This window comes from Macrotis lagotis, chromosome X (assembly GCF_037893015.1).
Source record: "Macrotis lagotis isolate mMagLag1 chromosome X, bilby.v1.9.chrom.fasta, whole genome shotgun sequence".
Lineage (NCBI taxonomy): Eukaryota > Metazoa > Chordata > Mammalia > Peramelemorphia > Peramelidae > Macrotis > Macrotis lagotis.
This window is the reverse complement of record NC_133666.1, coordinates 605,319,686-605,334,468: the sequence shown is the minus strand read 5'-3', so window position 1 is coordinate 605,334,468 and position 14,783 is coordinate 605,319,686. Positions and strand designations below refer to the sequence as shown.

Here is a 14,783-nt window from a genome sequence, read left to right as displayed (position 1 = left end):
CTATTCCAACTCACTCAATTTAGGAATGAGGACATTTGATCTCTGGAATAGTTTAGTGAATTGTTGAAGATCACAAAAAGTAGTAAAATAGTTAAAAGCAGAGCTGGGATTAGAACTCAGGTCTTCTGTTGACTATTAATTGCAATTAGTCAAATCCATATATAATTCCTAATTTAATCTTCTTCAGTGCAATATGCCATATTGTATACCAATGTAGAAAGCAAGTATAGTCATTCCATACTTGTCAATGCATTGGCATTGCTAGAAAAAAAGAAAGATTTCCAGATATATTCATTTTCATATTTCTTTGCCTTTTGTGATTTCTTCACAAATACAAAACTCTTAAACATTGCTTAAGTTGATTTTCTATATATTGTCTATAATCTATATTCATTTGTTCATTCATTCCTATATAATTAATCTATTTTATATGTGTATATATATTTATATGTTTAAAAATAGGAACTGTTTAATATTTATGTTTGTACTCTCAGTGCTTCACATAATATCTGGTACTTGGAAGGTACCAAATAAAAATCATTGATTTATCAATTTTTTTTTACTTTATATTCAATTTTTTTCCCACATGTTCTGACTCAGCTACCTCCAAGTCTTATCTGCAGTAGTTTTTAATTCAACTTTTTTTTCATTGTTTTTTCAAGGCAATGCTGCTCATAATTTCTTGTCATACTTGAAATGTTTTATAGAGGGGTTTATAATTAAAACTGGCATTTCCATTGGCTACTGTGTCTATTAGCTTAGTAAATAATATTCAATATTTCCTCTCTGATATAATTTTTGATGTATTTTATGCTATTTATTTTGTTGACTGTTTTGCTTTGTTTATGTACCATATAATGGTCAGAGCCAATTAATATTTTTGCTTTGAAAAAGTTATCTTGATTTTTTTTTGGTGGGAAGGGTGAAGGAGAAAAAGCATTCACAGATTTTTTTAAATTTTCATATTCAATCCTTATTTCATATTCAATACTTATATTTTCCTTTTGTCAGTCTTTGATTTGACTTCATGAGTACAGTTAAATTTGAAATGACAGCAACCTCTGTAATCAGTTGTCTCATGTCTGGTAAAATACATCAAATTTTATTTTTAATGGCATGCCTGGAATTCTCCAACTCTCTTCTCTCTTTTAAAGGTAGAAATAAAACAAAAAAAAATATTAAAAGAAGTTACAACACATAAGAAAACGGTGCATAAAGAAAGACAGAGACAAAAGAACAGTCAAGCTGAGCTTGACTGGACCAGTAAGTGAGAGAAGACTGTTCGGCCCTGATTCCATTCCAGGTTTCTAAGTCTTGCCTCTCATACAGAGGGCAAAAGGTGAACTCCCTTCCCCTTACTAAACCTGGAATTAGGTAGAAGGTGAAGCCTAAGGAGATCAGGATAAAAATTTTACATTAAACAATGAATCAATGATAGTCGATTTACATCAAGAATGGGGATCCCTACCCAATTGGACAAGATTTAGTAGTCTTTAAGATTAAAAATTTTGTTGCTGTTGCATTCATAATTCTCTACTCCTCGTCAATTTACATCTCAAGTGTAGGTGGTAGTCAATTTATATCTCCAACCAATTTCTACATTCATAATTCTCTACATCTTTTCCTGTATCATTTCCCCCTCAAAATTATTTGGGACCCAGATTTTTCTGGGATGTTCAGAGTCCATTTGGTGAGGACTTCATTGAGGCAGGGTCCAGAGAATGATAGGTTGACAGAGCTGGTTGGCATCCTGCAGAGGTTGGGTTTTGAGATTTACAATTACAGAAACAAAACTCAAGGGAAAAATATTGATCAAGCAAAAATGAGAGATATTGTAACAGAGAAGGATATTTAACAGAGGTACAATAATTAGGAAAAAAACTAGAAGGTCTATAAGGGGCAAGAATTATACTTTATTATCCTAAGCCAGTATCAAAATACCTTTTATGGGGGGGGGGGCAGAGCCAAGATGGCGACAAGAAGGGATCCAGTCTTAGGAGTTCTCTGATAAAACTCATAAGCTAAAGACTCTAACTAAACTTTGGAGAGACAGAACCCACAAAGGGACCCAGTGAGGCAGTTCTCCTGCTCAAGGTAACCTGGAAAAGAGCAGAAAGGATCTGCTCCCCAGGTCGGAGGGGTGGCCCGCGGAAGTGGTGGCCCACCACAGCGAAAGAACTTCAGCCTCCAGGAGGCAGCCCCAGGGCGTTGGGAGCCATGGCTCACAGCAGCGGGGGAAGTCTCCTGAGCTGCATGCTGTGGAGCACTGGGCATAAAGTGGGGGAACAGCAGGGGACCTCTGCCAGAGAAAGCACGTGGAGCCCAGCCTGCAGGGCACACAGCCAGCAGCTTGGTCTTTCTGCAGCCCAGACCTGGAAACAGAAGCAGGCAGAGCCTGTAAGCAGGAGCCCCCAGGGCATGAGCCCATTGAGCTGAGGGAGGGGAGTGAAGAGAGACTGCTGAGCTCTGTCCTCTTGCCCTGGAACAGGACTCTGGGGCTCTGACCACATTCAGATCCTGATCCCAGTCTAGGTCCCCCCATAGAACAACAGCCCCCCCCCAACTCAGCCCCATGGCTGAGGGGGGCTCTTATGGTCATTCACAGACCAGGAGGGAGGACAGAGCATCACACACTGAGACCCTTGTGGGAGTGTCCCAAAAGCTCAGGAAGCACCCCCAAAACAGGCCCAGGCTGGGAAAATGAGCAAGCAGAGAAATAAGAGGAAGACTATTTAGAAATATTTTGCAAATGAGCCCAAGAAGGATCAAAATACGCAGTCTGAAGATGAAGCACAAGTTCCTGCATCTAAAGACTCCAAGAAAAACAGAAATTGGACTTAGGCTATGACAGAGCTCAAAAAAGACTTTGAAAATCAAAATAGGGAGTTGGAAGAAAAACTGGGAAAAGAAAGGAGAGAGATGCAGGAAAAACATGAAAATGAAATCAGCAGCTTAGTCAAGGAAATCCAAAAAAAATGCTGAAGAAAATAGCATGCTAAAAAACAGCTTAGGTCAAATGGATAAAACAGTTCAAAAAGTTATTGAGGAGAAGAATGCTTTAAAAAGCAAAACTGGCCAGATGGAAAAAGAGATAAGAAAACTCTCTGAGGAGAACAAATCCTTCAGACAAAGAATAGAATTCAGGGAGATTGATGAATTTACCAGAAATCAGGAATCAATACTTCAAAACCAAAAAAATGAAAAATTGGAAGAAAATGTGAAATATCTCATTGAAAAAACAACTGATATGGACAACAGACTTAGGAAAGATAATTTAAAAAAAAATATTGGAATACCTGAAAGTCATGATCAGGAAAAGAGTCTTGACATCATTTTCAAAAATTACTACGCAAAAATTGTCCTGATATTCTAGAAGCAGAGGGTAAAATAGAAATGGAGAGAATCCACAGATGCCCCCGAGAAAGAGATCCCAAAAAACCAACCCCTAGGAATATTATAGTCAAGTTCCAGAACTCCCAAGTCAAAGATAAAATATTAAAAGCAGCCAAAAGGACACAGTTCAAATATCGTGGAGCTGTAGTCAGGATCACACAGGACTTAGCAGCAACTACATTGGAAGCTCATAGGGCTTGGAATACAATATAATGGAAGGCAAAAGAGCTTAGAATGCAGCCAAGAATGAACTACCCAGCAAGGCTGAATGTCCTCTTCCAGGGAAAAAGATGGACTTTCAATGAACCAGGGGAATTTCAAATATTCCTTTTTGGAATGGCCAGAGCTAAACAGAAGGTTTGATCTTCAGATACAGGACTCAGGTGAAGCATGGAGATTGGAGGGGGGGGGGGATATGAGGGACTTAATGAGAATGAATGCATGTATAGAAAAATAATACTGATAATATTCATATGAGCCTTCTCAGTTAATAGAGCAGGTAGAGGGAGCTTTTATAGTTGAAGCACAGGAGAAAGCTGAATTCAAAGATAAAATATGGTGTAAAAATGGAGTCAATAGAAGAGAAATGGAATGGGAGAAAGAAAAAGGAGAGGGCGAATAGTCCAAGATATTTCACCTAATAAGAATTTTTTTTATTACAATGAGCTATTGCAATGATATGGAAGGGGGGAGGCAAGGGGGAATGAGGGAACCTTTGCTCTCATCAGAGGTGGCTAGGAGAGGAAACAGCAAATATACTCAATGGGGTATAGACATCTGGAGTAAGAAGGAGGGGGGAGCAGGGGGAAGGGGTGAGGATGTAAATAAAGGAGGAGAGCATGGACCATGGGGGGAGAGTGCCCCGATATATCACATTTTCTTTCTTACTTCTTGCAAAGGGCTGGGAATGGAAGGCCTGCCTAGGATTACAGGGCTGGGTGGATTCTGGGCCTAAGGAGTGTTATGGGGGCTCAGGGCTTCTTGGCCCCAGGATCAGTGATCTGTCTGCTGCACCACTCAGCGACCCTACAGTAGAGTCAGAGTGAAAGGAGAGAGAAAATATAGTACATGGTAGTGGAGAAATAAGAAAGGAGGGAGTTGCGATCAGCAATGGCAATGTTGGAAAAATATGGAAGCAACTTTTGTGATGGACTTATCATAAAGAATGTGATCCACCCGTGACAGAGTTGTTGGTGTTGGAACAAAGACTGAAGCACATTTTTTTTATTATTATTTGGGGGAGGGTGCAGGGCAAGTGGGGCTGGGTGGCCTGCCTGTGGCCACATAGCAGGGTAATTTTGGGGTGTCTGGGGCCGGATTTGGACCCAGGTGCTCCTGGCTCGAGGGCCAATGCTCTGTCTGCCACCCAGACGCCCCTACTTTTATTACTATTTTATTTTATTTTAGGTCTTTTTTTTTTTCTTCTTTTTGGTTTTTGCAGGGCAGTGGGGATCGGGTGGTTTGCATGTCACATGGCTGGGTGATTGTTGGGTTTACGAGGCTGGATATGGACTTGGGTGCTCATGGCTCCAGGGCTGGTGCTTCATCCATTGTGTCACCTGGCCATACCTACAATTATTACTATTATTTTTTTAATTTAAATTTTTTTCTCTCCCCTTTACTTTTTTTGCCCAAGCAAGTCTATCTATATTCATGGGAGGAGAGGTATTTTGTTTACTTGTAAAGAAGAATATTTTATTAATGTAAAAAAAATTTGTACAAAATGAGAATAAAAAAATAAAGAAAAAAAGAAAAAATACCTTTTATAAGAACATGGGTTTCAATTCAACATAGCTTCATTGTTGGATGCCACATAAGTTGTAAAGAAAAGCTCAAAAACAGTATAAAGAAATGAACTGAAAAAAGCATTTTAAAACTGCACATGTCCCAAAAGCAATTTGCAACAGAATTTTCTGTTTTAGCTTTGGTCATCTTTATAATGAACAAAATTCTATTTGAAGAATTGATCTTTCTTTTGAAGCAGTTAAAAAATTTACCAATAAAAGACCAAAACAAAAATACTTTCCAATTATTTAAAATTCAGAAGATAGAGTTCCAATGGCTCACTCTCATATTTAATTATGATGCACCCAGATTGATCATGGCAATTTGCTATTACAGTGCAGAGAGGGACATGAGGACATGTTCCTTTATGAAGTCATATAGACAATCCTTTTCAATTAGTCAAGTGAGGGATTCCTTTGAAAGAATCCTACCCCAGTTGAAGCTAGGTCATTCTTTCATAGGTCACTTAACATCAAACCCCATAGGGCTAATTGTTTCATTGGCAAATTCTTTTTCTATTTAACATACCTGATGTCAGCCAGATCAATTATCAATGCACTGTAATATAGTTATATTATACGATATATACTATAACCAGAGCTTCAGGTGACTTGAACCAAGAGTGTACTAGGTTGCAATTTAGTATAATTGATCCAGGACAAAAAATCATAATTCAATTATTGCTCATATACTTAAGGACAGTGCTGCAAATGAAATGCAATAAAACAGATTTTGAGATTTAAAATGTAATAACCCAATTCATATAAATTTTTTATAAAAATCAAGTTTTGCAATGAACCCATTTATTTATTAACTATGTTTAAAAATAACTAAACATGTCCTTTTGGCTAGAAAGTTGCCTATCATCTCTTACTTCTTACATTACAATTGGCTAGAAAGTGCCACAGAGAAATCTCAAATCATCATCATTATTTTATCTTCCTCATGTTACATAGGTGCTTTTCCCTCAAAACCAATAACCACAGTTTAGTCCCAGTTTGCATATATACGTAGAAACTTCTATACATAAACTTTTAACTACTAGCCATCTTCAAAATACAATTTATTACTTCCAGAATTATTTAAAACCATTAGAACATCTTCGGTAACTTTAAATCCCTCAGATATGTCATTGCTTCTAATGCAATTAAACAATATTAAAAACAACCAGGCATTCAAGTCAATTAACAACATGAGTTATTAAATTTTACAAAATAATATTTCCATCATTATATTATGCATGAATCCACGGATGTGTCCCAGAAGGGGGTCATAATTTTTAACATTTCCCTTACCACCTCTTCAAAGCATTCACCTGTTAATTCCGGGCTTTAATATTACAGGATTCAAATAGCCTCCATGCTCACAAAAGAGAGTCAAACAATGTAAATATGATTTTCTTTGAAGTTACAAAAGAATATCATATAACTGATAAATATATCCTATTCATTCATAAGTTACCTTACAGATGAACCACACAATTCCTATGTTCAGTTAGAGCTGCCTGTAGTTTCTATGAGAAAAGTCCATATTCTTGACTTCTTTAAAATTAAGCATACAAGCATACAGCGGAGGCTAGGTGACCCTGGCAGTGACCCTGGAGTCAGGAGTACCTGAGTTCAAATTTGGCCTCAAACACTTAATAATTACATAGCTGTGTGGCCTTGGGCAAGCCACTTAACTCCATTGCCTTGCAAAAAAAAATTAAGCATACATCATTAATTTTACATTGAACATAACATTCTTATTTAAACATCTCATTTCCCTTAGAATGAAAACAAAATGTTATAAATGCTAGGTAATGTTAAAATATTTTTTTATTTTCAAATAACATGTTAAGTAGATTTTACTTTTAGTCATATATCTATCTATCTATCTATCTATCTATATATATATATATGTGTGTGTGTAGTTCCATAAATATGTGATAAGTGCCAAAGATTATTACAAATTTTCTTCCTTTACCAACAAAAGACCTTGTGAGATTGTTGACAATGCATTATCAGTATCAATTTAACATCACAACAAATAAGATTAAAAAATTTAGTACATTTCTCTTTCCCAAAATAAATAAATAAATATACTATATATGACTCAATATTCCCAAGTTCCTTGACATAAAATTTATCCCAATTGCATTTTTGCATTTTCTTTCTTAATAACATACACACACACAAACAAAAATTCTCAAAATTTGTTTACAGAACTTTCAAAGATGACTAAATTACTTTTATCTCTCAGATAGTTTCTTTTTCAAACACAAGGTGGTGACCTTTTCCTATCAAAAGCTTTCCCTCCCATTCAAAGCCTCTTGAGGGCAGGGAATCTACTCACTAACTTTACAATTTAAAAACTTTCAAATGGTATAAAGGGGATAGACTCAGATCCCAACTTCATTAATTACTTAATTTTAAATTAGACCTTCAAATTCAAAACTCATACTAAAAGTAGTAACATTTAAGGTAATTGTAACTATTTCAGATTTGAATTACACAAACACATGACACAGGAGTTCAGACACAGACACAACTCTTTTGTATAAAGATTTCAAATTTACCAAGGTGAGATAGGATACCCTGGCTGTCACCATTCTCAGAATATAGAAACAAACATTTTTCCCACCTCTCCAGGCCAGTGGAGGGATATGAAAACTTTCCATTGATGGTTAAATACACTCACATATATTTATATTATATTTTTTTTAAAATATATACCAATTAAGACCAGTCAAAAAATCACTTTTAGAATCAATCAGAATTTCTTGAGGAACCTCTTATATATTCATTAAGATTTTGAAATTGCCAATCAATAGTTAAAATTGAATGCATTTTTAAGTAACTTTATAAAGTTCAAATCCAGTTACTCTATTACGGAGATATTAGTTATTAGCCCAGGTTTAAAAGGATGGAATATGAATTTCCTAGTCCCAGAAAAAAGTTATCTTCCCCCTTTTTTCCTTTAACTATCTGCCCACCCCCCCCACCCAAGGGTGAGACTTTCTCGACCCAGCTAATGTCTTTAGAGAATGTGGCTTGGAAATGAAAACATGGTCGGTGCCCAAATTCCCCTCTCCCCAAATCAGGAAGAAGGTGTGGGGGGTACCTATCCTGTAGTGCTCTGTGAGAACTCAGTGGTTATATGTTGAGGTGTTGAGGTCTACTCACACTTGTCACGTGGTACTCTACAGCTCTCTGCATGATATTCATAAATGCTGCTTCAAATAGTTCCTCAATCTTTACCATATAATTATGAAAATCATTTGTGTGTATATGTGCTTGTGTATTTTACTTTGGACTTTGGCATAAAAGATATAATAATTTTCATGACAATCACTGTATACATGTTTATAGTAAACATTGTTATACTAGACAACCAAGGGTCCCCCAAAATTATTTTTCATCTTTGGTCAATTTCTTTATTAATTTCTCTGAGGCAAACCAATGAGCCATTATTTCACGTAGTTCTACTTCTTTAATGTCTTCTCATTTCATTCACAGTGAGTGCACCATTATAGATGGGCATGGTCCAATTGCTAGTGTGCCAACTATTTAACAACTGGACATAGAAATATTTTGTTAAATAGTGCTAACAGTGGAATTAATGTTTGTTGTTAGTCTAGGAATTCTGTTACTTGGAATTTCTTTTCCATCCTTCTGTCATCACCAATACAAAACCTGAAAGACTCTCCAAAGTAATAGAGGAAATTTTGTATTTTTTTGTGTTTCAGGCATCCCTGTGGCATATTATTTAATAAAAATGCATCAATTGGTGACCATATTTTTGATGCTAAGTCCTTATGGGCATCATTGGGCTGAACAGCTAACACAAAGTTTATGCTCAATTGGCATATGCTTTATCTTAGAAATCAAGATTAGTTCCTTGCCACAATGTAGAATTAGCAAATGACTTTTGTCCAGGATCCGTTATGTACATGTTCAAAAATCTAGAAGTAGAAAGTCTATGAAGGAATGCATAAAAGAAATGGATTGGTGAATGAACATAAGGAAATGAATAAAAAGCATTATTGAGGCCTTATGATAGGCCAGTAATTATGGTAAGCCATAACAAGTCACTTACAAAAATGATACAGTCCTGGCTCTCAAGGAGCATATTCTAAAAGGAGTGTTATGAAAGCTAGTGGAAGCATTTGATATCTAGATGTCTAGGAATGATTCAGTAGGATATTTGATTTATCAAAACTTTTCAGAATCAATATTAATTCCAGAATCAACCATTAATTTGGTTTCTGGTTTCAGAATAAGATGTGCGAGGGAGAGGGTATGGCATATATGTGTTTACAAACAAGATATCAAAAATGGTTGGGATGGACAGATAAGACATGAATCATGGTTATATAAAATTAACTAGGTCTGCTTTGAGTGAAAAGATGGCCCAATGGATGGAGCACTGAGCCTAGAGTCAGGAATACCCCTGTTCATTTTACCTTAAACATTTACTAGCTGTATGACTCTGGGCTAGTCACTTCATTTGTCCCATTTGCCTCAATTTCTCATTTGCAAATGAACCAGTGAAGGAAATGGTGAACTACTTCAGCCTACTTGACAAGAAAACACTAAATGGACTTATGAAGAGTTAGAGATGTTTAAAAACAACTGAAAATGAAGGCTTACTTGCTTGTGCTCACTCACTAGCTCACTTACTTACCAATGGAGATACCTTTTCCCTGCACACTATAGAGGATTAACTCCCCACCAGCACAGGGAACAGGATTTATGGAGGTCAAGGCCAGAGAGGGTTATTTCATGAGAAGGTAGCTGTAGCAGGGCACATAATTCACATGTATATGCTTCATCTGTTTCTGAACTATAGCTAATAACTGATATAAAGCTTCAAACATCACATTTATCCTCATCTGTCAAATGGGAATAATAATAGCATGTATGTTGTAGGATTTTTATGAGGATCATGTAAGATACTATTTTTTTAAAATACACTGTAGAGTTTATAGTACTATAAAAGGCTGGCTATTATCATCATCATTATTATATAGTCAGTCAACATTTCTGAGCCATTTTGTGCTTAAAAAATACTGCTGTGTAATGCCAGTAATTCACTCATTTTATTCCATATAAATGTGATGAGCCTTTGGCCTTTTTGCTTTAAAAATAAATTATATCTCTTTAGTGAATGTAAAATGCAAAAATTTAAGAATGCACAACTTCTTCATCAGAGTAATCCTATCCAATTGTCTAAGAAAAATTCTTAATTCTTTGAAAAATATTCTTTAGGGATATTTTATTTATTTATTTTTGTTTTATTTTCCCCCAAATAATTAGGAGCAGTTAAGTGGTGCATTGACTTGTGTGCCTGTCCCAGACTTAGACTCATCTTTCTATGTTCAAATCTGGCCTCAGATGTTATTTGTGCTATCCTGGCCAAGTCATTTAACCCTATTTGCCTCAGTTTCCTAAATGAGGTAGAGAAGGAAATGACAAAGCATTAGAAAGAAAGAAAACCACAAATGGGGTCACAAAGAATCGGACTCAACTGAAATGACTGAAAAACAACAGCAATACAAACTATAGGGCTCCATTTAGGGAGAGGAGGCTGCCTCCCAGGTTTCCTAAAGAAAAAAAAAGCACCATCTGATAATATTAGAAATTATACTTTTCATTCAGTCAATAAACATTTGAGAAATGCCTACCCTGTGCTAAACTCTGAGGATATAAAGAAAGGGAAAATACACTACTTATTTTCAAAGAGTTTAAAATTCCCCAAATAGGGGAAGACTATATCAGAGGGGAGATGGGGAAAAATAAGAAAACAGGGAGGGAGAAGATACCAGCTGAGAGACAGTATGGAGGATCTTGACTTCCTTTCTTAAATGAGAAGGTAAGAACTCTCTACCCTCCAAAGAAGAGGAGAATGGAGAAGGGGGTGTTTCAAGGGACAGTAGATATTGATAGGGTGTGAATTTTACGGCTGAGGTGATCTTGAAGGGTGAAGAGGACGCATCCTCTTAGCTATAATGTCAGGACTAAAAAACTTTAACTGAGTTGAGCTTTGTTTCTGACATAGGAAAACTGTGGAACAAAAAATCCGGGTTATAATGGAGACTCAGTTTTACCTCAGAAGAAAATTTTGTTCTTGTCTGAGACTAATCGCACTTACCTGCTGAGAATCATCACCTGGAGAGCTGGAATGAGCCACATCTGGAGATGCCTGCTGGGTAGAGGAATCTGTTTTGTCAGCACTGTGACTTTAAAAAATATGTGAAAATCTTTGGGAAATGGTTGCTCTGAAGATTCTATTAGGTGTTTTATTTCCTGGTATAATTCAATAAACCTTTTCCCTTAAATATTTGGAATTATTCTTTTTCCTTTGCAAGGGGAATTGGTGTCAACTTCTGGGATGGTGACAGGTTGTACTTTTCTTAGTGTATATAGTGGAAGCAGGTGAGGAATATAAGACAATATGTTTTAGATTTTTGTATATATGAAAAAGATACTGCAGACAATGATCAGTAAATTTTTCTGTAGAGACAAGGAAAGTGATTGACCATCTACTCTTCTCTTCATGTTTGTTTTTAACAGAAGAAAATTGGGGCAATAGGAAAAGCAATCCTTAGAAGTGGATTTCTCTACATCAGGTAAACTGATCTGAAAACTACAAAACATAATTTAAACCATTAACAACATTTTGAAATGATTATTTTTAATTAGTCATGTGCCAAGGCATTTTGAGAAATAGTGGAAATATAAAGTAAGATCCAACAGCACTCCCTCATCACAGTTTTAAGTTTGTAGTACTTAATACTTAGGAATACTTCTAGAATAAATAGGCCTATTATTAATGACCCTAATAAAATGAGCTAACATTTAATATAAAAATTTAAAGTTTGTGAAATATTTCACAGGATAATAGATTTAAAGCTATCTAGCACCTTAGAAGGTATTAGATTCATTATTATCATTTTCACAGTTGAGGAAATCGATTTGCCCAGAGTCAGATTGCTGATTATGTATCAAGGGGTAGAATTTAAAAAAAAAATGTCTGATTCTAAATCTGAACACTGACCCACTTAACAATAATATCACATATATGTAATTATAAAACCATAAAAGAACTCATTCTATAATACTCTACAATCAACAATGAAAGGCACCTGCTAGTCTTAGAGATGTAATATACCCAATTACAATTAATAATAATAGTGACACATTGATGGTGATGATAATGACAATGAAGATCATGACCACAGCAGAAGCATTGACAGCAATTGCCATCTTATAACATTTTGAATTTTGTTAAATATTCATGACTATATATTTTTTATTTTGTACAATACACACTAAGAATAGACTAAACAAAATAATGCACATAAATATAATGGGATATTTCAGTGTCACAAGAAACAAGGATTTGAAGAATCCAGAGACGGGAAGAAACTTATATAGAGGGAAGTGAACAGAAAATCTGAAAACATTTTATGAAACATTATAAACCAATTGTTTCAAGAGATCTTTTACAGAAAGGGACACTTGAACTGTCTTGAAGGAGATTCAAGAGGTAGATATGAGAGGGAAGTCTAGAGAAAGTATATATATATATATATATATATATATATATATATATATATATATATATGTATATGTAGTATGAATGCCCTTAATCCTGAAGAAGGGATGTATTCTATACAAAGGTTTAGGTAGGATGCCAGAATAAATTTACTACTGATTTTTCTACATAACATTTATTTTAAGCCTTCTTTTCAATTCCTCATTTCAAAGAATAGTTTATAAGGAGGCAACAGGATATATTTGGAAATTAAGAAACAAAATATCAATACTATTTAAAATATTCATATATTATTATTCAAGTTAAACCTCATATGGCCCTGTGAAGTTAAATACTCCAGGCACATCACTTCCATTTTACAGATGAAAAAACTGAAGCTCAGAGACATTAAGTGATTTGTCCAGGGTCTCTCATATAGAATCAGCCAGATTTTTAAGCCAAGACATCTTGAATCTGCATGCTGTGCACATGATTGGCAGAACTGGGTTGAACTCAAATCCAGGACTTTGGTCCAAAATTCTTTCCACTGCACTTGACTATATAAGGCACATTTTCTTTGCTTCCTGTTAGTGAGTGAAGAAAAGTCTGAAAACTTTCTCAATTTCCTCCTTAAAATATTTACAACATTCAGGAAATGCCACAGAATATCTTCATTAGAGGAAAAACAAATAGATGAAACAGAAATCTCACATGAAAGACTCAAGAGAAACTGAACTAAAAAACTTTTAAATCAAAGGAAGATGTCTTTTGAAGGCACACTGAGGGAGTCCCAAACTAGAGATCAGGAACTCACAAAATGGAAGCCCAATATTCTAGATATTTTACAACATCTCTCTCATGTTCCTTTTCTCTTGGTTCTATAGACTCTTCACATGACTAAGCTATTGAACAGGACTCAGTTTAAATATGAAGGGGAAAAAGATATTGAAAATTGCTTTCATCTGGGTTGTGTAAACATTTCCGTCTTTGAGTGAGAAAAGAGTGTTTCTTTTTCCCTCTCTATTCTCTCTTGCACCATGCAGAGATGCTTCTCCAGGATGGCCATAAACAAAACACAGACAGATGTGGGGAGCATGTGAATATCAAGGAGGCGGTCACCATGGCAACAATAACCCAGAGAAAGGTCCCAGAACACCCACCCCTACACAAGCATCTATTTAGAAATTCAATTCATTGGGCCTAGAGAAATAGAGCTAGGAGAGGCAATCAGAATTTCCCACAATGAGTAAAAGAAAGCCCAGATTTGACATATCTGAACTTTTGTGCAAGGTTTCAGTTATTTGCCTATGTATAAATACCATATAAAGAAAATTATGAAGTTGCCAATTTGTTTTAAAAAGCAAAATGAGGCAATGAACAAAAATCAAGCTTGCTGTCAAGAAGGCCTTTGCGACACATTCTAGCTCTGTGCCCAAGGTCAAGAAATTTAAGATTCCAGTGATTGAAGATTTATAAGTGAAATGCTCATCTATTCAACTAAAGAGAGTTTTCACTCCAGGAGTTCTCATTCCAATAAATGTAGATGTTTAAACCCCTGGAGAAAGAAAGTGACGTGTATATACACATATATATCTTCAAACTGGAGTCCTAGCTTTTACAGTGTATCCTATGATATCTTTAAGTCTCAGTTTCTTCACCTGTAAAATAAACAAATTGGACTAGATCTCTTAAAGATCCCTCGTATCTCTTAAAACATTAGAATTTCATGATTTTCTTAAGTCCTAAATCCTGAATTTATTATTCAAAGTCCTTTATCAGTAGGCACTAGATGCAAGTTAGAAAGTATAGGGAGCAGAGAAGATGACTTTCCACTTAACCCCTAGCCTTCAAATTTCATAGCACTCCTTAGAAACTTCTTCAACTAGGAGAAAGCTCATTCCATTCCTGAACTTCATACACTGGAAGCATCCTCTACCCTTGCAGTTTCCCCATCTAACTGTGATTCCTCCTAGATCCTTCTTGTCACAGTGGATACCTAGGTAGGCCATGTCTTTATTTCTCTCAGGCTATATCTTTGATTTGAACTTTCTTTACCGTGACTTTTTACCAAATACCTTCATCTCAAC

At 35.6% G+C, this 14,783-nt stretch overlaps 1 long non-coding RNA gene across 1 annotated transcript in view; it reads left to right on the top strand.

Annotated features, from left to right (window-relative positions):
* The window catches only part of LOC141497778 (uncharacterized), a 95,899-nt gene extending 84,488 nt beyond the window's left edge, over positions 1-11,411 (top strand). Inside the window, exon 4 of the long non-coding RNA XR_012471448.1 lies at positions 11,218-11,411. This is a non-coding gene — a long non-coding RNA (uncharacterized LOC141497778). The remainder of the gene's footprint in view (positions 1-11,217) is intronic.
* Positions 11,412-14,783: the final 3,372 nt, after the last annotated feature.